Source organism: Carcharodon carcharias, chromosome 27 (genome assembly GCF_017639515.1).
Source record: "Carcharodon carcharias isolate sCarCar2 chromosome 27, sCarCar2.pri, whole genome shotgun sequence".
NCBI classification, from domain to species: domain Eukaryota; kingdom Metazoa; phylum Chordata; class Chondrichthyes; order Lamniformes; family Lamnidae; genus Carcharodon; species Carcharodon carcharias.
The window spans coordinates 14,906,647-14,930,603 of NC_054493.1; the positions used below are offsets into that span (position 1 = coordinate 14,906,647).

The window sequence follows — 23,957 nt, forward strand, 5'->3', positions numbered from 1 at the left end:
ATTGTCAGTTGATTGCTGATTCAGGTTAAGGAGGGATGTATTTGCATTGGAGGCAATTCAGAGAAGGTTCACTAGGCTGATTCCTGGTATGAAAAGGTTTATATTGAGGAAAGGTTGAGCAGGATGGGTCTATACTCATTGAGGTTTGAGAATGAGAGGTGGACTTATTGAAACATGTAAGATTTTGAAGCAGTTTGGCAGGGTAGATTGTGAGAGGATATTTCCCCTGGAACTAGGGTTTGTTTAACACATAAGAGGTCTCCCATTTAAGATTGAGATGAGAGAATTTTCTTGTCTCATAGTGTTCATCAGTCTTTGGAATTCCTTTCCATAGAGAGCAGTGCAAGCTGGGCCATTGAATATATTCCAGACTGAGTTAGACAGATTTTTGATCTACTAGGGAGTCAAGGCTTATGGGGGACAGACAGGAAAGTGGAGTTACGGCCACAATCAGATCAGCCATGATCTTATTGAATGGTGGAGCAGGCTTGCTCTTATTATCTGTGTCTTGGGCAACCTGAATGGGGGATGTGAGGGTGAACATCTTTACACAGTGAGTGGCAATGTCCTGGAACTTGCTGCATATGAGAGGGCTCAAAGTGGAGATGAAATATTTCAAACAGAAACTGGATGGACACGCGAAGGAAATGAACTTGCAGATTGACAGGGTTAGAGTGGGGGAATGGGACCATCTGGATTCTTCTACAGGAAGCTGGTGTAGAATCCTGTCCCTGAATCACTCGGTGACTCCTTGAGTCTTGTTTTCTGCTTATTGTGCATTTATAAGTTGATATGTCCTGGTTTTATAAACCCACTCAGGCCAATAATGGGCCAGGTCATTTCAGTGATCCCATCAGCATGTTGTGTCTGAACTGGGACCGAGACAGGTGCTTTCTGTGAAGCTCCCTTCAACAGTTTGACCACCTCTGTCCAGGCTGGTGTCCATTCCCACTCAGCAATCCTTCTCAACAAAGCAAAGAGGGGAACACTTAATGGGGCAAAACCCTCGATAAAAACATCATCATTCAAAAAAATGATCAGACCACCTTCATAGATGTTGGTGGGGGCAACTCCTGTCCAGAATTTTTGGTAACTTGTCAGTGTAACCACCCCAGCCCCCCCAACTCCACATTGTTCATGTTCACTCCTGTAACATTTACCTTCTCCTGCACTGTCTTCTTGAGATGAATCTTGAACTTTCCCCAGTTAATCCTTGTAACCATTCTCTCAGTAATCTCACATGACTCTCAATGTCCAGATACAGCAACAGTAAATCATCCAGCTCCCGTATTAAACATTCAGACTGATTAAACTGAATTATAGCTGTAACCATTTGCTCATGGAGAATAGAGGGTGAATTGTGAACTCCCTGTGATAAGCAATTCCAGGAGTACTGCTGCTCCTGGAACGTAAAGGTAAATTTATACAGTTGTTCTGGATTAAGGGGAAATGACCAAAATCTGCTTGAAGAGCCAATCGGGTTGAAATAGAGAAGCTATTTCTTCTGGTGAGGGAATCAAGAACAAGGGGACATCATCTTAAAAGGCAGGTCAATGGAGTTCAGCTACAAATCAGCCCTGACCTAACTGAAAGGTGGAGCAGGTTTGAGGGGCTGAATGGCCTCCTCCTGTATCTAATGGTGCTATGACACACTCAGAAATGTCCCTGAGCAGTGAAGGCCCACGGGGCCCCAGCACATGCTCAGCAGAAAGCCAGGCCAAGCACGAACCCACCGTGTCCATTCTGAACCAGGTTTGCTGCTTCCTCCGTGTCCAGCACTGTCTGCATCCCCTGTACATGGAAATGGAATTTCAAAAGGAAGGAATATGTCAGCATTTGAAAGACACTTACAAAGAGCTGAAGGGGTTTTCAGAGAGCCAAGATCGTTCCTTATTCTTGGGGAGTTGGACGTCAGACTGTCTCTTGTCAATATAGAACTGCATAAAGAGCCGGTATCATCTTTGAAAGAGCTGCCAATGTTTATTAGTCCCACTCCCCTGCCCTTTCCCCAGAGCTCTGTAGCTAGAGATCCAATTCTCTTTTGAAAGCTCCTATAGAATCTGTGTCCACCTTTCAGGCAGTGTGTTCCAGATCACAACTCGCTCAGTAAAACATCTTTTCTCATCTCCCCTCTGATTTTTGCCAATTATTTGATGTGATCAGTTTACTCTTCACCTTTTGTTAAATCAATTTGCTGAGTGGATTCAGATTTAAATTTAAACCAGGTTTGTAGGAGTGATGGTCTCTTCACCATCGAAGGTGGGAGAGATGCTGTGGGACTATGGTCACTGTTAGAGAAATCAAGGGCACAACACGCTATGTGTTTGAAATAATGCTGATTTATTTGGAACTTGTCACAACATTAAATTCACACCATTATATGGGGTTATTAACATCAGCAGAAACAAAGCCCAACTATCAGAAGGAACATGGTTCATTTCTGGATGGCATTAACTGTGGAATCCAACACCTGGAGTCACTTGTGAACTCGCTGGTGTCTCAGCAGGGTGGATGAGTGAGTGAATCCCTTCCCACAAACAGAGCAGCTGAACGGATCCTCCCCATGTGAACTCGCTGGTGACTCTGAACATCAGATGAGCGACGAAATCTCTTCCCACACTTTGAGCAGGTGAATGGCCTCTCCCCGGTGTGGCCTCGCTGGTGTGCCAGCAGGTTGGATGCGTGAGTGAATCCCTTACCACACTCGGAGCAGATGAATGGCCTCTCCCCGGTGTGACTGTGTTGGTGTATCAGCAGATCCCTTGTGCTTTTAAAGCCAGAATCACAGTCAGAACATTGAAAAGGTCTCTGATCAGTGTGAACAAGTTGGTGTGATGTGAGGTTGGTTAAACAAGTGAATCCCTTCCCACACACGGGGCAGGTGAACGGTCTCTCCCCAGTGTGGACACGGAGATGTTCAGTGAGATTGGATGACCGCCCAAACCTCTTCCCGCAGTGAGAGCAACTAAATGGCCTCTCCCCGGTGTGAACTCGCTTGTGTTCAGTCAGGGTAGATGATTTAGTAAAGTCCTTCCCACACACGGAGCAGGTGAATGGTCTCTCCCCTGTGTGAACTCGCTGGTGTGTTAACAAGGTAGATAACTGAGTGAATCCCTTCCCGCAATCAGAACAGATGAACGGTCTCTCCCCAGTGTGACTGCGTCGATGAGTTTCCAGTTTGGATGGATAATTGAATCCCTTCCCACAGTCCCCACATTTCCATGGTTTCTCCATGGTGTGGGTGTCCTTGTGCTTCTACAGAGATGCTGTGGGACTATGGTCACTGTTAGAAAAATCAATGATCAGTTGAAGCCTCGTCCACACACAGAAAAAGGGGTACACTTTCTCTCCGCTGTGAATGATGTGCTGTTTTTTCAGGCTGTGTAACTGGTTAAAGCTCTTTCCACAGTCAGTTCACTGGAACACTCACCCAGGTGTGTGTGTCTCGCTGCTTTTCCAGTCACACTGATGTTTGAAATCTTTCCCTACAGACAAAAATTTCTCATTCTACATTCAAAGGCCGATGATATTCAGGTTCTGATGAATCGAGTGACCCGTCAGATCTTGATGTGATGTCTGATTTGAGTTTCATGTCTATAAATTTTCTCCACCTTATGCCCTGGAAAAAGAGTTTACAAAGTCATTCCTGTCAGTCCATGATAGAAATTCAGAGCAGACAATTCTCGTTTCTATGGGATATTTTTTCCTCTCTAGTTCCCCCAAAGTTGTAAGTCCCTGTCCCACACACTCTCCCTCCTCCCTGGGCTGTAATCCAAACCCATCTCACCATCTCCAGCATTCCTTTCCTCCACTCCCAGTTTTCTCCCTCCCTCTCCTCTGCCTGGGTTCAGTTCTCCAGCTCCTGTCTGCAGAGTGGGAAGAAAATTAATGAGTCAATCATTTACTCTCCTGGTCACTGGGACTGTGACTCGCTTCAGCACCACAAAGAGCACCATTTACAGCAGGGAGAAACCATACACGCGTTCTGCATGTAGTCAAGGTTTCAAGTGATCATCTCTCTTGTTAAACAACAAGTGCAATCACACTGGGGAGAAACTGTGTCAATCACAGAATCTCAGTGCAGAAGAGGCCCATCAAGTCTGCACCAACACGTGAGAAACGCCTGAGCTACATACCTAATCCCATTTACCAGCACGTGGCCCATAGCCTTGAATGTTATGACGTGCCAAGTGCTCACCCAGGTAATTTTTAAAGGATGTGAGGCAACCCGCCTCCACCACCCTCCCAGGCAGTGCATTCCAGAACGTCACCACCCTCTGGGTAAAAAAGTTTTTCCTCACATTCCCCTAAACCTCCTGCCCCCCACCTTGACTTATGCCCCCTTGTGACTGACCTTTCAACTAAGTGGAACAGCTGCTCCCTATCCACCCTGTCCATGCCCCTCATAATCTTGTACACCTCGATCAGGTCGCTCCTCAGTCTTCTCTGCTCCAACGAAAACAACCCAAGTCTATCCAACCCCTCTTCATAACTTAAATGTTTCATCCCAGGCAACATCCTGGTGAATCTCTTCTGCACCCCCTCCAGTGCAATCACATCCTTCCAAAATGTGGCGACCAGAGCTGCACACAATACTCCAGATGTGGCCTCACCTAGGTTCTATACAACTCCAACATGACCTCCCTACTTCTGTAATCTGTGCCTCGATTGATAAAGGCAAGTGTCCCATATACCTTTTTCACCACCCCACTAACATGCCCCTTCACCTTCAGAGATCTATGGACACACACGCCAAGGTCCCTTTGTTCCTCAGAACTTCCTAGTGTCATGCCTTTCATTAAATACTTCCTTGTCAAATTACTCCTTCCAAAGCGTATCACCTCACACTTTTCAGGGTTAAATTCCATCTGCCACTTATCTGCCCATTTGACCATCCCGTCTATATCTTCCTGTAGCCCAAGACACTCAACCTCACTGTTAACCACCCGGCCAATCTTTGTGTCATCCGCTAATTTACTAATCCTAACCCCCACATAGTCATCTATGTTGTTTGCATAAATGACGAATAATAGGGGACCCAGCACAGATTCATGTGGTACTCCACTGGACACTGGCTTATAGTCACTAAAGCATCCTTATGTCATCACCCTCTGTCTCCTACAACTAAGCCAATTTTGAATCCATCTTATCAAATTACCCTTTATCCCATGTGCATTTGCCTTCTTTATAAGTTTCCCATGTGGGACCTTGTCAAAGGCTTTGCTGAAATCCATATAAACTACATCAACTGCACTACCCTCACCTACACACCTGGTCACCTCCTCAAAAAATTCAATCAAATTTGTTAGGCATGACCTCCCTATGACAAAGTCATGCTGACTATCCCTGATCAAACCTTGCCTCTCCAAGCGGAGATAGATTCTCTCCTTCAGAATGATCTCCAATAGTTTCCCTACCACTGATGTGAAAGTCACTGGATTATCTCTACACCTTTCTTAAATAGAGGAACCACATTAGCTGTTCTCCAGTCCTCTGGCACCTCCCCCGTGGCCAGAGAGGAATTAAAAATTTGGGTCACAGCCCCTGCGATCTCCTCCCTTGCCTTCATCAGCAGTCTGGCACACAAATCATCCGGACTGGGAGATTTGTCCACTTTTATGCCTGCCAACACCTCCAATACCTTGTCACTCCCTAGATCAATTTACTTAAGAACCTCGCAGTCTCTCTCCCCTAGTTCGATACTTTCATACTTATTCTCTTGGGTGAAAGCGGATGTGAAATATTCATTCAACACTATAGTGATGTCATCTGGCTCCACCCATAGATTTCCTCCTTGGTCCCTTAGGGGGCCTGATTATCCTCTTCCCATTGATATACTTATAGAATATCTTGGGATTTCCCCTACTTTTACCAACCAGAGCTTTCTCATATCCCCACTTTACTCTCCTAATTGCTTTCTTAAGCTCCACCCTACACTTTCTGTACTCCATTAATGGCTCCACTGATTTGCTTCCCTTGTACCTGTTAAAAGCCTCACTTTTCCTTCTCATCGTAACCTGAATATCTCTCGTCATCCATGGTTCTCTGGGCTTGTTACTCCTTCCTATCACCCTAGATGGAACAGGTTTAGTCTGTATCCTCCCCATTTCCTTTTTGAATGGCCCCCCCACTGCTCCTCTGTAAATTTTCCTACAAGTAACTGTTCCCAGTCTACCTTGGCCAGATCCTGCCTTATTTTACTAAAATCCACTCTTCCCCAATCCAAAGCATTTTTTTTGCAACTTATCGATTTCTTTGTCCATAACAAACTTAAAACTGTACCATGTTGTGGTCGTTATCACTAAAATGCTCGCCCACCACCACCTCAGCCACCTGTCCAGCTTCATTCCCCAGAATTAGGTCCAGCTCTGCGCTGTCCCTTGTTAGACCCTCTACATATTGACCAAAAAAGTTCTCCTGCACATATTTCAAGAAATCCACTCCATCCAAGCCCTTAACACTATGCCTATCCCAATTAATGTTGGGAATGTTAAAATCACCTAATATAATTACCTTATTGTTATTGCTTTTACACACCTCCACAAATTTTGCACATATTTGCTCCTCAATTTCCAGCTGACTATCTGGGGGTCTATAATAAACACCTAACAATGTGGCTGCCCCTTTTTTATTCCTAAGCTCTATCCACAAAGCTTCATTTGATGCCTCCTCGAAGATATCATCTCTCTTTACTGCAGTAACTGACTCCTTAATGTGGGGATCTTGAAAGGAATTCAATTATCTGTCATGTGGTATTTATAAACGATTCAGACTTGAATGTAGGAGGGTTGATCAGTTGCGGATGAGACGAAAATTGGTGGGGTGGTAAATAATGAAGAGGATAGCCTGAGATTACAGGAGGATATAGACGAGCTGGTCAGATGGGCTGATCAGTGGCAAATGGAACTTAACCTGGACAAGTGTGAGGTGATGCACTTGGGCAGGACAAACAAGGCACGGGAATACACGATGAATATTAGGACCCTGGGAAGTGACGAGGATCGGGGACCTTGGTGTGCATGTCCACTGGTCCTTTAAGATAGCGGGACAGGTAGGTAAGGTGGTTAAGAAAGCTTTTGGGATACTTTATTAGCTAAGGCATAGAATATAAGAGCTGGGAGGTTATGCTGGAACGGTATAAAATGCTGGTTAGGCCACAGCTAGAGTATTGCATGCAGTTCTGGAATCCAGATTATAGGAAGGATGTGATTGCACTGGAGAGAGTGCAGAGGAGATTTACCAGGATGTTGCCTGGGCTGGGGAGTTTTAGTTATGAAGAGAGATTGGATAGAGTGGGTTATTTTCCCTGGAGCAGAGGAGATTTGGGGGGGACATGATTGAGGCATATAAAATTGTGAAGGGCATAGATAGGGTAGACAGGAATGAACTTTTCCCCTTGATGGAGGGATCAATAACCAGGGCACATAGATTTAAGGTAAGGGGCAGGAGGTTTAGAGGGGATGTGAGGAAAAACTTTTTCACCCAGAGAGTGGTGGGAATCTGGAACTCACTGCCTGAAAGGGTGGTAGAGGCAGAAACCCTCATAACATTTAGGAAGTATTTGGATGTGCACTTGCGATGCCATGGCATAGAAGGCTATGGGCCTAGTGCTGGAAAATGGGATTAGAATAGTTAGAAACTTGTTTGACTGGTGCAGACTCGATGGGCCGAAGGGCCTTTTTCTATGCAGTAAACCTCTGTGACTGGGATCTGGAAACTCAATGCCACAGTCACACAGGGGAGAGGCTGTTCATCTGCATGGAATGTGGGAAAGGATTTTATCACACCTTCAGTCACACCAGGGAGTGCACACTTATGAGAGACTGTTTAAATATTCTGGCTGCAAGATGAGCTTGAAAAGCACAAGGGATCTGCTGAAATGCCAGCGAGTTCATACTGGGGAGGGGCTTCACTCATTCATCCAGCCTGCAGGCCGACCAGTGGGTTGACAAGTGACAGCAGGAGTTGGATTCTGCTGTTATTGCTGCTGGTAATCACACCGAGGGCTGAACCATGTTGATTTTGACATTGGGGTTTATTTCTGCTGATGTTAACAATCTTTATGGCTAGGGTGAAATTTAATATTTTGGCAGTCTGCTTGCTTTACTTTGTATCCCCTCCTCTTCAAATAAAGTATATTTCATCAGGTTATGTTTGAGATTTTGTGGGATGAAATGAACAGTGATTTACTTGTACTTCTTGCAGCTTAGTTACTGTATTAACTGCTTATGGTCTGGCCTGCTCTAAACTGAGAAGATGAAAAACAGATTGGGTGATCACTTGTGGGACGACCTCTGTTCAGTCTGTGAGCTTGACCCTGAGCTTCCAGTCACTTGTCATTTTAATTCTCTGCTCCACTCTCGCTCTGATCTCGGCCTCCAGAACTGTTCCAATGAAGCTCAAAGGGAGCTCGAGGAACAGCATCTCATCTTTCGATTCTGTACTTTACAACCTTTAGAGCTTGTTAGGGGGAAATAAAGGAATACAGTAATGGTCAAGGGACTTGACTTAAAATATCCCAGCATGCAAAACCACAATTGCTAAGTAGTTAACATTTAAAGTTCAGGCTGGGGCAGAGAGAATGCTGAACTTTGTACACCGTCAGGGTTTGCAATCACCAGCAAGGTCCTGGGAGTTAGACTGGAGTCAGAGGATGGCAATAACATAGATTAAGTGTGCTCTTCAACAGATAGGGAAGGACAGATGGTCCCAGCTGAGACAGGAAGGCAGGTCTCTGCCTGGGTGAAAGTAAGGTTACCTTTGTACCAGAGACCTGTCTGTTTAATGTAAACCTATATGTTGACGAGATCGGAATCTGGAGGATGTTCTTGTACGTGACCAATAATGTATAAATATGGTGAACACTTGTAGCTTAGCAGAGTGCTGTCTCAAGCTGTATTGAGATGGTGCCCTCCCAGCAATTGCTCGAATAAACGATCGTAACCTGTAACTGAGTCTCCTGTGGTCCGTTCATCAAAGACACTACATCAAGCTCAACATCGAATTCAGCAGTTTCTGCACCAACAGAGAGTTGTCCTGATCTGGAACTCTCTACCTGAAAAGGTGCTGGAACCTGATTTCATGTTTAGCCTCCACCCACTCGTCCTAGATTCCCCAACCATTGGATATAGTTTCTCTCTATCTACCCTGTCAATTCTAATTAATATCCCAAAAACTTTAATCAAATCACCTTGTAATCTTCTAAATTCCAGGGATTACAACCCTCACAGCGGGGTGATGGATTTTGACAGGAGGGATGGGGAGAGAAAGACAATAGCAGCCTCATGGTACAGGTCTAAACATCGTGTAGAGTCAGAGGGATCTGGCCCTTTATGTGCAGAGATTTTTTGAGAGTGACAGGATAGATTAAGAGAGCAATTAGCAAGATATTTGGAATCTTGGGCTTCATAAATAGAGCTATTGAGTACAAAAGCAAGGAAGTTATGCTGAATCTTTGTTAGGCTCTGGTTAGGCCACAACCCGAGTATTTGTGTCCAGTTCTGATCACCACACTTCAGGAGAGATGTAAAGGTCCTTGAGAAGGTGCAGAGGAGATTTAACCGAATGGTTCTAGCAAAGAGGTGAGGGCAGATTGGTAGAGGTGTACAAAATTATGAGCTTTAGATAAGATGGACAAAGAAAATCTGTTCCCATCAGTTGATTGAACAAAGTCTAGGGGGCACAGGTTTAAGTTTTAGGGTAATAGATATAGGGGGATGTAATGGAGAATAACCACTTGAGGGAAATAAACTGGCAAGGATACAGGGACGTGGAGCAGGGGAATAGGTCTCATTGGGTTGCTCTGGAGAGCTGGCATGGGCACACTGGGCCAAATGGCCTCCTCTGTGTTGCAATGGCTCTATGGGTCTTTCCTGTAATCTGATTTTGTAATTAAACCCTTGGAGTTCAGGTATCACTCAGGTAAATCTGTGCTACACTCTCTCCACAACCATTCTATCCTTCCTTAGGTTTGTTGCACAAAACTGAACATATTATCTTGGTGTGATCTAATCAGGGTTTGTTCAATATGGTGCTTTTACACAGACAGAACAGACAAACCTTTTCCATTCCACATTCAGATGCTGATTCAGGTCCTGATGAATCGAGTGACTCTGTCAGATCTGGATGTGACGTTTGGTTTGAGTTTCCCGTCCGTCAATCCTCCACTTCTAATAATCCTGTAAAACAAATTTACAAAGACCTTTATTGTCAGTTCAGGATAGAAATTTAGAAGAGACGAACATTACTCTTCGTTTGAGTTTGCTGTGTGGAAATTCACCTCTTCTCACCCCTTGTAAAAGGAGTTTCCAAAATCCATCCCTGTCAGTCCAGTATAGAAATTCACAAAGATAAAAGCAAAAAACTGCGGATGCTGGAAATCCAAAACAAAAACAAAAATACCTGGAAAAACTCAGCAGGTCTGACAGCATCTGCGGAGAGGAACACAGTTAACGTTTCAAGTCCGCATGACTCTTCAACAGAACTAAGCAAAAATAGAAAAAAGGTGAAATATAAGCTGGTTTAAGCTCAGCGCAAACTGGAGGAAAAGTACCTCATCTTCCGACTAGGCACTTTACAGCCTTCTGGACTGAATAGTGAGTTCAACAATTTTAGAAAATGAACTCTCTCCTTCATCTCCATCCTCTGTCAGAGACCCCTTTTTCCCAATAATTTATATAGGTTTTTCTTTTCCCACTTATTTCCATTATTTTAAAATATATTTCCATCCATTGTTTTATCTCTGCCTTTTCCGATCCCTTCCCCCCACCCCACCCCACCCCCACTAGGGCTATCTGTACCTTCATTATCACATTCCTTAGATAATATCACCAGCTTCAACACCTCTTTGTCCTTTTGTCGAATGACATCTTTTGGTTATCTCCAAATATCACTGGCCCTCTATCCAGCTCTACCCTCCACCCCCACCCCCCCCCCCTTAAACCAGCTAATATTTCACCTCATTTCTCTATTTCCTTAGTTCTGTTTAAGAGTCATAACGTTAACTGTGTTCCTCTCCGCAGATGCTGTCAGACCTGCTGAGTTTTTCCAGGTATTTTTGTTTTTGTTATTGAAATTTACAACATTCCTCCTGCTGACAGGGACAGGGATGACCGCGCATGCGCCCTGCTGCATCTCGCCCCTAGTAAAGATGGCGGCCATTAACTCGGGCCTAAGACCCAGAGCAGGCCAACAACTGTCATCCCATCCTGTGAAAACGCAGGATCGGTAGCTTCGTAGCGGGGTTTTGAGGTATTCACCAGGTGTTTATGAAGCGTCTCCGTCCACTCCGCTGGCTTTAATCCTCTCCACCCATCCAGCGGCTCCATTACTCGACCACACTCGATTGTTTCTCCCTTCTCCGTCTTAGTCCAGGAACAACCTACAGTGCGCATGTCCCAGTCGGGGACCGCAATGCGCATGCTCAACTTCCAGCTGGCTAGTACGCCTGTGCAGCAAGCTCCCTGTAGTCTGGATAGGACACATTCTTCCCTGCCGAGAATGCTGGGTAAAAACCCAGCCATTGAGAGTCGATATTGTTGAATCGAAACATTCAGTAGACCTGTTGTGTTTGTGGAAAGGAAGACATAGTTTACATTTCAGGTCGATGACTTTTCATTAGAACGGCACTGCATCATTATACGGAAGTTGAGCCTGTTTCCCATTCCCCAGATACTGCCAGATATGCTGAGTATTTCCAGTATTTTCCGTTTTTATCTCTGGTTAAGGAAGTTTTTTTTGAACTGCACATTAGATTCATTACTAATTTATATTTATTTTCGTCCTTGTAAAACTGGAAACATCTACCAGCTGTCTAGCCTGTAGAAACACTTATGTGATCTAAGATTCCTCAATCAAGTCACCCATCACTCACGTTTCCACATTAAACGTCTCCAGCCTGTTCAATATTTCTTGATAGGTATAACCTTTCAGTTGTAGCATTAGTCCAATAATTTTTCTTGCATCGCTTATAATATGGAGACCTGAGTTAATCTGAGCAGCGAACTCACCACTGCTCACAAATCGCTGTATGTTTCTGTATTTTATTCATTTTCCCCATAAGATGGGATGGAGTGAGCAGATCCAATGAGCTAGTCTGTAACACTATGGAGTATCTACAAAGTTGCCTTTTAGTGAAACAGTGGGCTGTTTATCCATCAAGTATGACATTAAGAACAGCATTTCTGAGAATGGTAGGATTTCAGTTCGGTGACACGAGGCCAGATTAAGTTATTAATATTATTGCCGAGCAGTGATAGGGAGCAGTTGTAATTCATGCGCACTTTCTCTATGCATTTTCGAGATGAAAATGAATTGAACCTATCACTGTTGGTCTTGAGCATATTCAAATACAAATCCATGATTTTTTGCATACTAAGCGATTCAATAGGGTGAGAAGTGAAGTTGAGCGGCAAGATCATTTAATGGTGGAGCAGGTTCAGATGGTCGTATGGTCTCCCTCTGCTCCTATTTCTTGGGTTCTTATGAACATCACAGTGTATCATTTCCATGCAAGCACAGCCGATGCAGCACTTGCCCTTTCACTTCCTCCTTTCCCACATTCCAGCGCCCCAAACACACTTTCTAGGTGATGCAGTGATTGCTACTCTTTGCTATTCATTATTGTGTTTTCACGGTTCATGATGCAGTCTCCTCTGCACCGAGGAGACTAAAGCCAGCATGGGCAACTGGTTTGTGGAACATCACCATTGAGTTTTCAAGAGTGATCATTCTCTGGCCTCTCTGTCCTTTGCCTCCTGCACTGTTCCAATGAAGCTCAATGGAAGCTTGAGGAACAACAGCTCATCTTTGATCAGACACTTTACAACCTTATGGACTCAATAGTCATTTCAACAATTTCAGATCATAACCACACTCCAAGTTTTTCGGACAGTAGCTGCTGGTAATGGTTCTGCTGTTACCATTTGAACCCCCTCTGGATGTGTTTTTTGTTTCTTCATTTGCCATATTAGTTTATTTATTTGTCTCATTATTACCCAATTTTGCCTTCATCCCCTTTGTCATTTATTCACTCCAGCCTTCCATCCTATTACAAGGCCGTTTGTTCTTCCCTACTCTCCCCTTCTCTTTCTCCTGACTCTGTACTTGCTGCTAAATTATTGAATCCCTAAATTCTTCCAGTTTGGATAAAAGGTCAGCGAGCTGAACCATTCACCCTGTTTCCCTCTCCACTGTGAATGCTTCAGGTCCATGAAATTTCAAATGAGCTAGAAAAAAGAAAGGTATTATAAAATTCAAGAAAGTACACAGACAGGGAAAGGAAGAGAGGGAAAGAACATAGAAACATACAAATTAGGAGCAGGAGTAGGCTACTTGGCCCCTCAAGCCTGTTCTGCCATTCAATAAGATCAAGGCTAATCTGATTGTAACCTCAACTCCACATTCCCGCCTACCCCTGATATCCTTTCACTCACTTGCTTATCAAGAATCTATCTACCTCTATTTCAAAAAAAATGTTTAAATACTCTGCTTCCATCGCTTTTTCAGGAAAAGATGTTCCAAAGACTCATGGCCCTCTGAGAGAAAAAAACTTCTCATCTCTATTTTAAATGAGCGACCATTATTTTTAAACAGTGACACCTAATTCAAGATTCTCCCACAAGAGGAAAAATCCTTTTCACACCCATCTTCTCAAGGCTCCTCAGGATCTTATATGTCTTAAACAAGTTGCTTCTTACTCTTCTAAGTTCCAGCAGCTACAAGCTTAGCCTGTCCACCCTTTCCTCAAAAGACAATCGGCCCATTCCAAATATTAGCCTAGTAAACTTTTTCTGAACTGATTCCAACACACTTACATCCATTCTTAAATAAGGGGAACACTACTGTACATAGTCTTCTAGATATGGTCTCACCACTGCCTTGATAACAGCAGCGTAGCATCCCAACTTTTGTATTCAGTTCCCCTCACAATGAACGATAACATTTTATTAACTTTCCTAATTACTTGCAGTACCTTTTGTTATTCATGCACTCGGACACCACGACCCATCTGCATCTCAGAGCTCTGCAATCTCTCACCATTTAGGTAATAAGCTGCCTTTTTATTCCTCCTGCCAAAATTTGGCAATTTCACATTTGCCCACGTTATAATCAATTTGCTAGATGTTTGCTCACTCACATAACCTATCCATATCCTTTTAGCCTCCTTATATCCTCTTCATACGTCACTTTCCTACTTTTCTTTGTGTCATCAGAAAATTTAGCAACCATTATTCGGTCCCTTCATTCAAGTCACTTATATAAATTGTAAAAAATTCAGGCCCAGCTCTGATTACTGAGGCACAACACTCATTACATCTTGCCAACCAGAAAATGACCCATTCATACTAATCGTCTATCCATGTCAATATGTTACACCCTCCACCATGAGCTTTTATTTTCATCAATCACCTTTGATGTGGCACTTCATCAAATGCCTTCTGGAAATCTAAGTACAGTACATCCACCGGTTCCCCGTTATCCACAGCACATGTGACTTCTTCAAAGAATGCCAATAAATTGGTTAAACATGATTTCCCTTTCAGAATACTATAGTGACCTTGATAGATGTTAAGGGAATTGTTAGAAGCTATTATTAAAGACATTATAGCAGGACAGAAGTTTTGTGATTGGGTGGAAGGCAGAAGAGAATAAATAACACCAGGCATGAGGATGCCAAGCAAAAGCAATGCTAATGGAATGGGTGAAGAAACTAAAGGTGGGAAAGCCATTCTGTATCTGTCACCTATTTATACTCTGATTGGAAATGTGTTGTTTCTTTCTTGAACTATTTCTCTTCTGCTCCACATTGAAAACTGAATCCTTCTCCTCCATTGCCTTATGGAAATATTTCATTGAGCAAACACACAACTGACATAGGGAAAAAACAATAATCAATTGAAGCATTGAAACAATGAAACAGAAATATTTACGATCCAGAAGGAGACCATTCGATCCATCATGTTCATGCCAGCAGAAAAGGAACAATCTAGCCTAATCCCATGTTTTGGCTCTTGCTCCATAGCCTTGTAGGTTACGGCACCGCAAATGTTTTTCCATGTGTTATTTACCCTGCATCAAAGGGTTTCTGCCTCTACAATCAGCTTTGGCAGTGAGCTCCAGACCCCCACCACCCTCTGTGCGAAATAAACTGCTCTACAGCTTTTCTCTAATTCCTAATTTGAATTGTTTAGACTGCCATGGGTCAGCTGGTACTGCTCTTCATTCTCACTTACAAAATTGTGAGCTCAAATGCCATCGTCGGGCATGAGGATAACAGCCTGGGCTGAGCATCCAGTGCAATACAGAGGGAGCCCCCCACTTTCGAGTGTATTAAGTATTATGGATGAGACGTTAAAATGAGGCCTCGTCTACCTTTTCAGCTGATTGTACAAGATCTCAAATCACAATTTTGACAAAGAACAGTGTTCCGAGTCCTGTCCAATATTTATCCCTCAATCAACACCACAGAAACAGGCTATCTGGTCATCATTATGCAGCTGTTTGTAGGAGTTTGCTCCATTTCCTCCATTACAACAGTGAATACATTTCAAAAGTATCATCATTGTCTAAAAGGCCCTTTGGGATTCCGGTGATGAAAGGTGCTTTATAAATGTGAGGGTTTGTTTCTATGTCTCTGGTTATTGATGGCCCTGCTTATGGAAATATGTCCTTCATATCCTCTCCATCTCGATCCTTATAATTTTATATTCCTCAATTAAATCTTCTTCGCTTCCTCTGTCCCAAAGAAAACAGATCCATCCTATCCAATCTTTCCTGCTCACTCATTTTGATTTGAAAAAGGTTCAGCAGGAGTTTTCCAATACTCTCCCCTAACCATATACATCTGATCTTTCTCATCTCGATTGTGTTTGAACTGCACCCACTTCTCTCAGTTCCCCAGTAAGTGTTTATTCTAACCCTCTGACACTGAGCAGTTTTGCTGGTACAGCGGTTTGACTGGAAATTGCCACTTCAAATACCATCATTCATTGTACACTGGGTCGCATGTCTGTCGTGCTTCCAGTGAAGCTGGGGGCAGTTTTAACTCATAAATCAGCAATTGTGATGTGAATAATAGTGAGCTGGAGAATGACTTACTTTGAGTCTCATGATACCTTGGAGGAATGGCTCAAACCTAGGACGTTTCAAGGTCTCAAACTCCACCGGTGAGCTAGCGGGACATGTGGTGATGACATGTCCATATCCCTTATCGCAACGAGAATACTGTCTGAATTCAATGGTAGAGAAGGGAATTGACCACCAGAAGCCCAAGGGTCCAATGCTTTCCCATCAATCATCAATAACATTATTCACAGATCCTGTTTCTCAGCTGCACCTCCTTCTAAACATTGTGATCCATTTTCCTCAGGATTTGTTCCTGGATTTAATATTTACCTGCTTTATAACCACGTTTTGAAATCAGATTCGCTTCGATCTCCAACACAAATAGAGTTGCAAACCTGATGGACAAACAAAGGAAAATAGGTCAGTCGGTAACACAAATCCCATGGTTCTCATTTTCAGATCCACCATAGTTAGCTTCTAAACAAAAGGGAGCAATTTTGCAGTGAAAAGATTTAGAAAGTTGTCGTTGTTTTTATTTGTGACCCACTCACTCAGGTATTCTGTGAATGCTGCTTGGAGGTTTAATGACCGGGATATAATCTACCTGTGTTTCCCTGAGCCTGTGATCAGTGTATTGGGAGGTTTAGCCCAGATTGGAGTAGCTTGCGTCCCAGGGATGGGCAGTCACCTGCTGATTGAAGCTGCTGTCGCCACTTTCTGCTGGCAGCGGGTGATTGGAGAGTGTGGGGCCGGAATATTGCTGCTTTTCTGCTTTTCCCCGTCCCACTCACTGTGGTGCTGGAGGAGGATGAGTGAATGGGTTTCTTTGAATCCAATGACTTCATAGATTTCCAACGGGTTAGATATGGGTACATGGTTGATCTATTCGTTTTCTCATTAAACTTGACTTGAATATACATGACAAAAAATTGCTTGCGTGGGAATTCACTAAATAACAGAAACACTTGCCTCGATTGCGAAATATTTTCTTGCAGGTAAAGTGGACCCTGACAACCCAGAGCTGTGGGGGAATGAATGCTGAAGTGAAAACTCCACCGGTGGATGGGCTCGAACCACCAGCCAAATAGACAAATACTGAACAATTGCGCCACAGAAACTGATGCAAAGCAATCTGCCAAGGTACCCACTTAAAATTTCAGATCATCGCTACCACATTAGCATTTCCTTCTTCCAAACAAAAGGGTGGGACATTTTTTGTGGATACATGGAAACAGTTGATTGAGAGATAAACATTGACCAGGATAGAGGGGAGAACTCCCCTGCTTTTCTTTCAAATAGGCTCATGGCACCTTTCACATTCTGGTGCCTAAATCCCGTCATGTCTCTTCTTTCCCAACTGAATAGGAAAGGAGGGGTGTCACCAGACCCACACTGAGTCTCGATTTCCTCGGCTCCTTGGTAGTTCTTCCTCTTCCTCTATTCTGAAGACCGATGCAAAGTGATTCTGCAGCATGTCTGCCATTTCCTCAGTTTCAGTTACAGTATCTGTCTTCCTGTCTTCAGGAACACACATTGCTGTTAGCCAATCTTTGAGACGGCGAGTAAGTATGTTAATCTGCATCAATAATCCTTTTTTATTGACTACACAAACTGCTAATCGGCCTGCCGAGGGACGGTTGAAAATGTTTAATAACTTCCACTGGTTCGTGTGTGGTGGAATGGCGGCTGTTTTATTTTGTTGGATGTTATTCACCTCGACAAGAGGTGTCACGTGGCTGTATGATGCTGTTTTTCCTAACACAAGTAAATTAGCGAACTTCCCTTCACACTTAACAAACGGCTTTTGGCAAAGCTTCTTTTTTGCCTAGCTTTGAATGAGGGACTTTCTGTGTGTTGGGTGCACATGATAATCACTACACTACAGAAACGACACACTGCTGGGATCACAATGGACCTGTCCACAATATTAAGTCATGCAGCAGCACTTTAGGTCTTTGTTTTGAAGAAATGGTTTCAGCTGTTATAAATAGGAATGCTGGAGTTAGTCTGATCCAACAATGTCATCATAAAATTACACAGCACATTGGGAGACAATTCAGCCCATCATGTCTATGATAGCATTTTACAAAGAGCTTTCCATGAGCTTAGTTTTTCTCGCTTTCAAGTCATTGTTCAATTCCCTTTTGAAAACTCTGAGTGAAGAGAAACAATATTGAAAGAGGTGCAGGAGTTTCTGCAGTGCCCATGCGCACAGTGTGATCATTAACAAAGTTTCCCTGACCCAATGACATCAAGAGTTGGACTCGAGATTCTCATATAGTTTTTGAACCAAAAAAATGTATTTATGCAGCTGATTTCATAACGAACTTTCAAAAGAAGTTTATTCAGATTAAGCATGCCCTCATTTTTCTCAATCTAATTCCCCTTGCTATACAACCTGTTACAGAGGCTGTTATAGAAAAGAGGGAAAGGTTTGCTGCAGCGAGACAAAGCCCTGGTTAGATCACACCTGAAGGACTGTGTATAGTTCTGGGAAAAACACCTGATAAAGGATCAATATTTGCCTTGAAAGTTTCAGAGGAGCCACATTGATTCTGTTGGTGGGTTTTGGAAATTGAAAGTTGTACATCCGCAGCTTGTGGCACAATTTCCCCTCACTGTTCACTTCATGTTCATGTCGAACACACTCGATGCTGTTATTGGCTGAACAAGTCTTCTGTGTTTTAACTAAAATCGCTGTTATTCGGCGCTCCCACTCCTGCCGCTCGGGTTTGGCCCTCATCAGGGAATGTTGTTTTCTTGTTGCTGTGTGAACTGTCACAATGAACTGATCCCGGAGTCCCTTTCCCATGGGATCTACAAAACCCGTCACTTCTCTTCCTTCATTCTCACTCTTTCATTCCCAGTTTGAGTCGGTTCTCCTTTCGGCCCCTTCAACAAATCCATTTGGATGGACAAGTGGCAGCTGAAATTTGATGGGAGGAAGTGTGAAGTGATTCATTTTGGTCGGAGAGGAGAGGAAACAGAAAATAAAGTCTACAATTTTAAAGGGGCTTCTTTGTTGCACAGCGAGTGGTTCGGATCAGGAATGAATCAATTCGGTTCAGCTCCACAAGGGGGTGGACACAGTTTTACCACTGCAAACTTCATTAGCTGTGTAGCTTCATATTAAAAAGGTTCAGAGAGAAAAAGCACGTTGGAAAGATGCAAGAGGAAATTGTTTCTTTCTGGATGTTTCTTTTTCAGTGGAGACTATTCCATTACCGAGTCCCCATATGCTACAACGTGGAGGATGATTGAAATTTTCTGTCAAGGCAATGACAATTTCGGAATTGATCGTGGTGGTGAAGCTGAATGGCTGAAGGTGCTGGATTTAAGCTCCAGTTTCTATGGAGGCGTGGGGTTTGAATACCACCGCTGACAGAGTTTCAGACGGTTCATATTTTCAGTGAATTTAGCCAAATCCTTCAGTGTGTGCTCGGGACAAGTATAGTGCTCCATTCTGGAGGAAAGATCGAAAAGAGGCAGGAGGAATTGCAGGGCAGCCAGGAATAGGTGGGGCCACGTCTTCATTCTCTGCTATAGCCATTCTCTGATTTTATGTACAGAACATTAAGAGGCACATGTCGCCTGAGGACAGAGCTGAGTTGCTCAGGAAATGGGTTGGAAATCCTTTAGCTTTTCCTGATGTAGGTTCAAATACTACCAAACTACATTTCTCACTATTCCTGTTTTAGGAATGAGTTCACAGAATCGCACAGAAGAGGCCCTTCGGCCCATCGAGTCTGCACTGACACGTGAGAAACACCGGACCTACCTACCTAATCCCATTTACCAGCATTTGGCCCATAGCCTTGAGTGTTATGACGTGCCAAGTGCTCATCCAGGTACTTTTTAAAGGATGTGAGGCAACTCCACCACCCTCCCAGGCAGTGCATTCCAGACTGTCACCACCCTCTGGGTAAAAGAGTTTTTCCTCACATCCCCCCTAAACCTCCTGCCCCTCACCTTGAATTTATGTCTCCTTGTGACTGACACTTCAACTGAGGGGAACAGCAGCTCCATATCCACCCTGTTCATGCCTCTCATAATCTTGTACACCTCGATCAGGTGGCCCCTCAGTGTTCTCTGCTCCAGTGAAAACAACCCAAGCCTATCCAACCTCTCTTCATCACTTAAATGTTTCATCCCAGGCAACATCCTGGTGAATCTCCTCTGTACCCCCTCCAGTGCGATCACATCCTTCCTATAATGTGGCGACCAGAACTGCACACAGTACTCCAGCAGTGGCTTCACCAAGGTTCTATACAACTCCAACATGACCTCCCTACTTTTGTAATCTATGCCTCGATTGATAAAAACAAGTGGGCAAGTGTCCCATATGCCTTTTTCACCACCCCACTAACATGCCCCTCCGCCTTCAGAGATCTATGGACACACACGCCAAGGTCCCTTTGTTCCTCAGAACTTCCTAGTGCCATGCCGCTTATTGAATACTTCCTTGTCAAATTACTCCTTCCAAAGTGTATCACCTCACACTTTTCAGGGTTAAGTTCCATCTGCCACTCATCTGTCCATTTGACCATCCCGTCCATATCTTCCTGCAGCCCAAGACACTCAAACTCACTGTTAACCACCTGGCCAATCTTAGTGTCATCTGCAAACTTCCTAAACCTACCCCCCACATAGTCATCTACGTCGGTTATATAAATAATGAATAATAGGGGTCTGAGCACAGATCCCTGTGGTACTTCACTGGACACTGGCTTCCAGTCACTAAAGTATCCTTCTGTCATCACCTTCTGCCTCCTTTAACTAAGCCTGTATCCTATGTGCAGTTGCCTTCTTCATAAGTCTCCCATGTGGGACCTTGTCAAAGGCTTTGCTGACTGAAATCCATATAAACTACATCAACTGCACTACTCTCATCTACACACCTGGTCACCTCCTCAAAAAATTTAATCAAATTTGTTAGGCATGACCTCCCTCTGACAAAGCCATGCTGACTATCCCTGATCAAACCTTGCCTCTCCAAGTGGAGATGGATACTCTCTTTCAGAATATTCTCCAATAGTTTCCCTACCACTGACGTGAGGCTCACTGGCCTGGAGTTCCCTGGCTTCTCTCTACAACCCTTCTTAAATAGCGGAACCACATTAGCTGTGCTCCAGTCCTCTGGCACCTCCCCCGTGGCCAGAGTGGAATTAAAAATTTGGGTCAGAGCCCCTGTGATCTCCTCCCTTGCCTCCCTCAGCAGTCTGGGACACAAATCATCCAGACCTGGAGATTTGTCCACTTTTAAGCCTGCCAACACCTCCAATACCTTGTCACTCGCTGTATCAATTTGCTTAAGTTACAGAATTAATTATCTATGAAATGGACTAAAGAATCTTTCAAATGATCCCGTGTGTTTTTCATTTCCGTTCATCCGCAGGCATTCACCAAATTTGCCATTCCAAATGGAACAAATATGGAGCCAATTTGGTGACATCCTTGATTTTTGGATCTTTGTCTCTCCTTCGGCCTCTGTCACTATTGGTGTCTATGTCTGTGTGTGTTCCTCGTCGTGTGTCAGTGTGGTTCAGTTTCCTGAGTGGGTAAACGCATTTTTGCCATCGCAAACATAATTCACTTTCGTTATGTATCTTCATGGTAAATGGTACAGAGAAAAACATCCGGCTTAAAAGTTGCATGACGGGATTAACATTTTTGTACATACTAGAGCCATTGGCATAGCCCATTAAAATACTGATTTCACAAATCGGGTGCTGTGAGTTCGGTCCTTGCTGGTGCCTGTAGTCAAAGTTTAGCTGATGAAAGCAGTGGAAATGTAAGCTGTGGGGAAGGTACAGGGGAGTATGTAGGCTGAAAAGAGATTTAGGACAGATCTGGGCAACAAGGATGGAACATGGAGTATAGCTTCGGGATGTGCGAAGGTTATGTGATTCAGAAGGTTCAAAAGAAATTTTTAAAAAGCTGAACTATTTAGGTAAAGCAAATAATTAGGAAAGCTAATAGAATATCATCATTTAATATGAGGGGACTTGAGATAAGAAGATTATGCTTCAGTTGTACAGGACACTGGTGAGACCATATCTGGAGTATTGTGTAGATTATTGGCCTCCTTATTTAAGTAAAGGTGTAAATGCGTTAGAAGTAGTTCAGAGAAGGTTTACTGGACTAATACCAAGAATGATCAGGTTGTCTTATGAGGAAAGGCTGGACAGGCTAGGCTTGTATCTGCTGGAGTTTAGAAGGCTAAGAGGCAACTTGACCGAAATCTTTCAGATCCTGAGGGGCCTTGACAGGGTGAATGTGGAGAGGATGTTTCCTCTTGTGGGATAATATAGAACTAGAGGTCACTGTTTAAAAATAAGGGATCGTTCATTTAAGACAGAGATGAGAGAATTTTTTCTCTCTCAGAGGGTCGTGAGTCTTTGGAACTCTCTTCCTCAAAAGGCAGTGGAAGCAGAGTCTTTGAATGTTTTGAAGGCAGAGCTAGATAGATTATTGATCAACAAGGGGGTGAAAAGTTATCGAGGGGTCGGTGGGAGGTTACAATCAGATCAGGCATGAACTTATTGAATGGCGGAAAGCAGGCTTGAATGGCTCAGTGACCTGCTCCTGCTCCTTGTTCATATCTTCACATATTCTTTGAATCCAGGCTGCTTTCAGTGCCCATATGCCACAAAGTCAAGGATGATTGAAATTTTCACTGAGGAACATGTAAACAGGCAGTGGATTCACTCAGTGCGATGGTATGTTCCAGTTCTTTTGTGCAATCATAGATTCAATTTCTATTTGCTGCTTTGAATCCAATATTTCTAATGGGTTGGATGTTATGCATATGTTTGATCTAATTTATTTTATTTTCTTTGAAATAAACATTCATAAAACTATTTACCTGGGAAGGTACTTGGGATAACAGCAGGACTGGCAAAGTTTGGACAATATTTTCTTGTAGCCAAAGGACACAATGCAGAACTATGTCAGTAATATAAGTAGAAGCAGGCATAGAGAGAATCTACTGGCCCTAGATGGAATGAATCCATCAATGTTTGGGTTGACAGCTGCATTCACGAAACAAGATGTTACACAAATACCCTGGTGACCTAATGGTTAGGATTCGATGCTCTCATCACCCAGGTTTGATTCCCGGCCTCACTGTTGTGCAACAATATCGCAACCAGAAACCAATTATTGATTTGAAAAAGTTTATCACCCCCAAAACCTCATACCCTTCCCATGGCACCTTCCCATACAATCGCAGGAGGTGCAAAACCTGCTCCTTTACCTCCTCCCTTCTCACCATCCAAAGTCCCAAACACTCCTTCCAGGTGAAGCAGAGATTTATTTGCACTTCTTACAATTCAGGCTGTTGTATTCACCACTCACAATGTGGGCCCCTCCACACTGGGGAGACTAAACACAGACTGACTGCTCGTTTTGCCAAACTTGTCGACAAGCATCATCCAGGCCTGCCTGTCGCTTGCCATTTCAATTCAACATCTCGCTCTCACGCTCACGTTTCTGACCTCGGACTTCTACAATGTTCCAGTGAAGCCCAACGCAAACTGGAGGAACAGCACCTCATCTTCTCATTAGGCACTCTACAGCCTTCTGGACTCAACATTGAGGTCAACAAGTTCACATAATGAACTCTGTCCTCCATTTTAATTTCCCTGCAGCTCCCAACCCCCCAAGAGCCAGTCTGCATCTTTTTCTCATGTTTTGCTTTCAGACAGCGCTGACCCTTTTCCTGCTATTAACACATTCTGCTATTTTGCTTCCAGTCAGTGCTGACCTTTGTTTAGATATTAACACATGCTTTAGTCTTTAATGATATCATAAACATTTCCTTTGACTTGTGTTCCATGACATTTTTGTCATTGAATCCCTCCTGACCTCCAAACAATCCCTGACCTTCTATT

General features: G+C 43.6%; 1 long non-coding RNA gene across 1 annotated transcript; it reads right to left on the reverse strand.

Annotated features, from left to right (window-relative positions):
• Window positions 1–3,232: 3,232 nt before the first annotated feature.
• LOC121270173 lies at window positions 3,233–11,411 on the reverse strand. The gene is made up of 3 exons (XR_005941486.1): window positions 11,259–11,411; window positions 10,060–10,178; window positions 3,233–3,619 (listed from the first exon to the last, which is right to left on the reverse strand). It is a non-coding gene; the product is annotated as an uncharacterized LOC121270173 (long non-coding RNA).
• Between the last annotated feature and the right edge of the window lie 12,546 nt (window positions 11,412–23,957).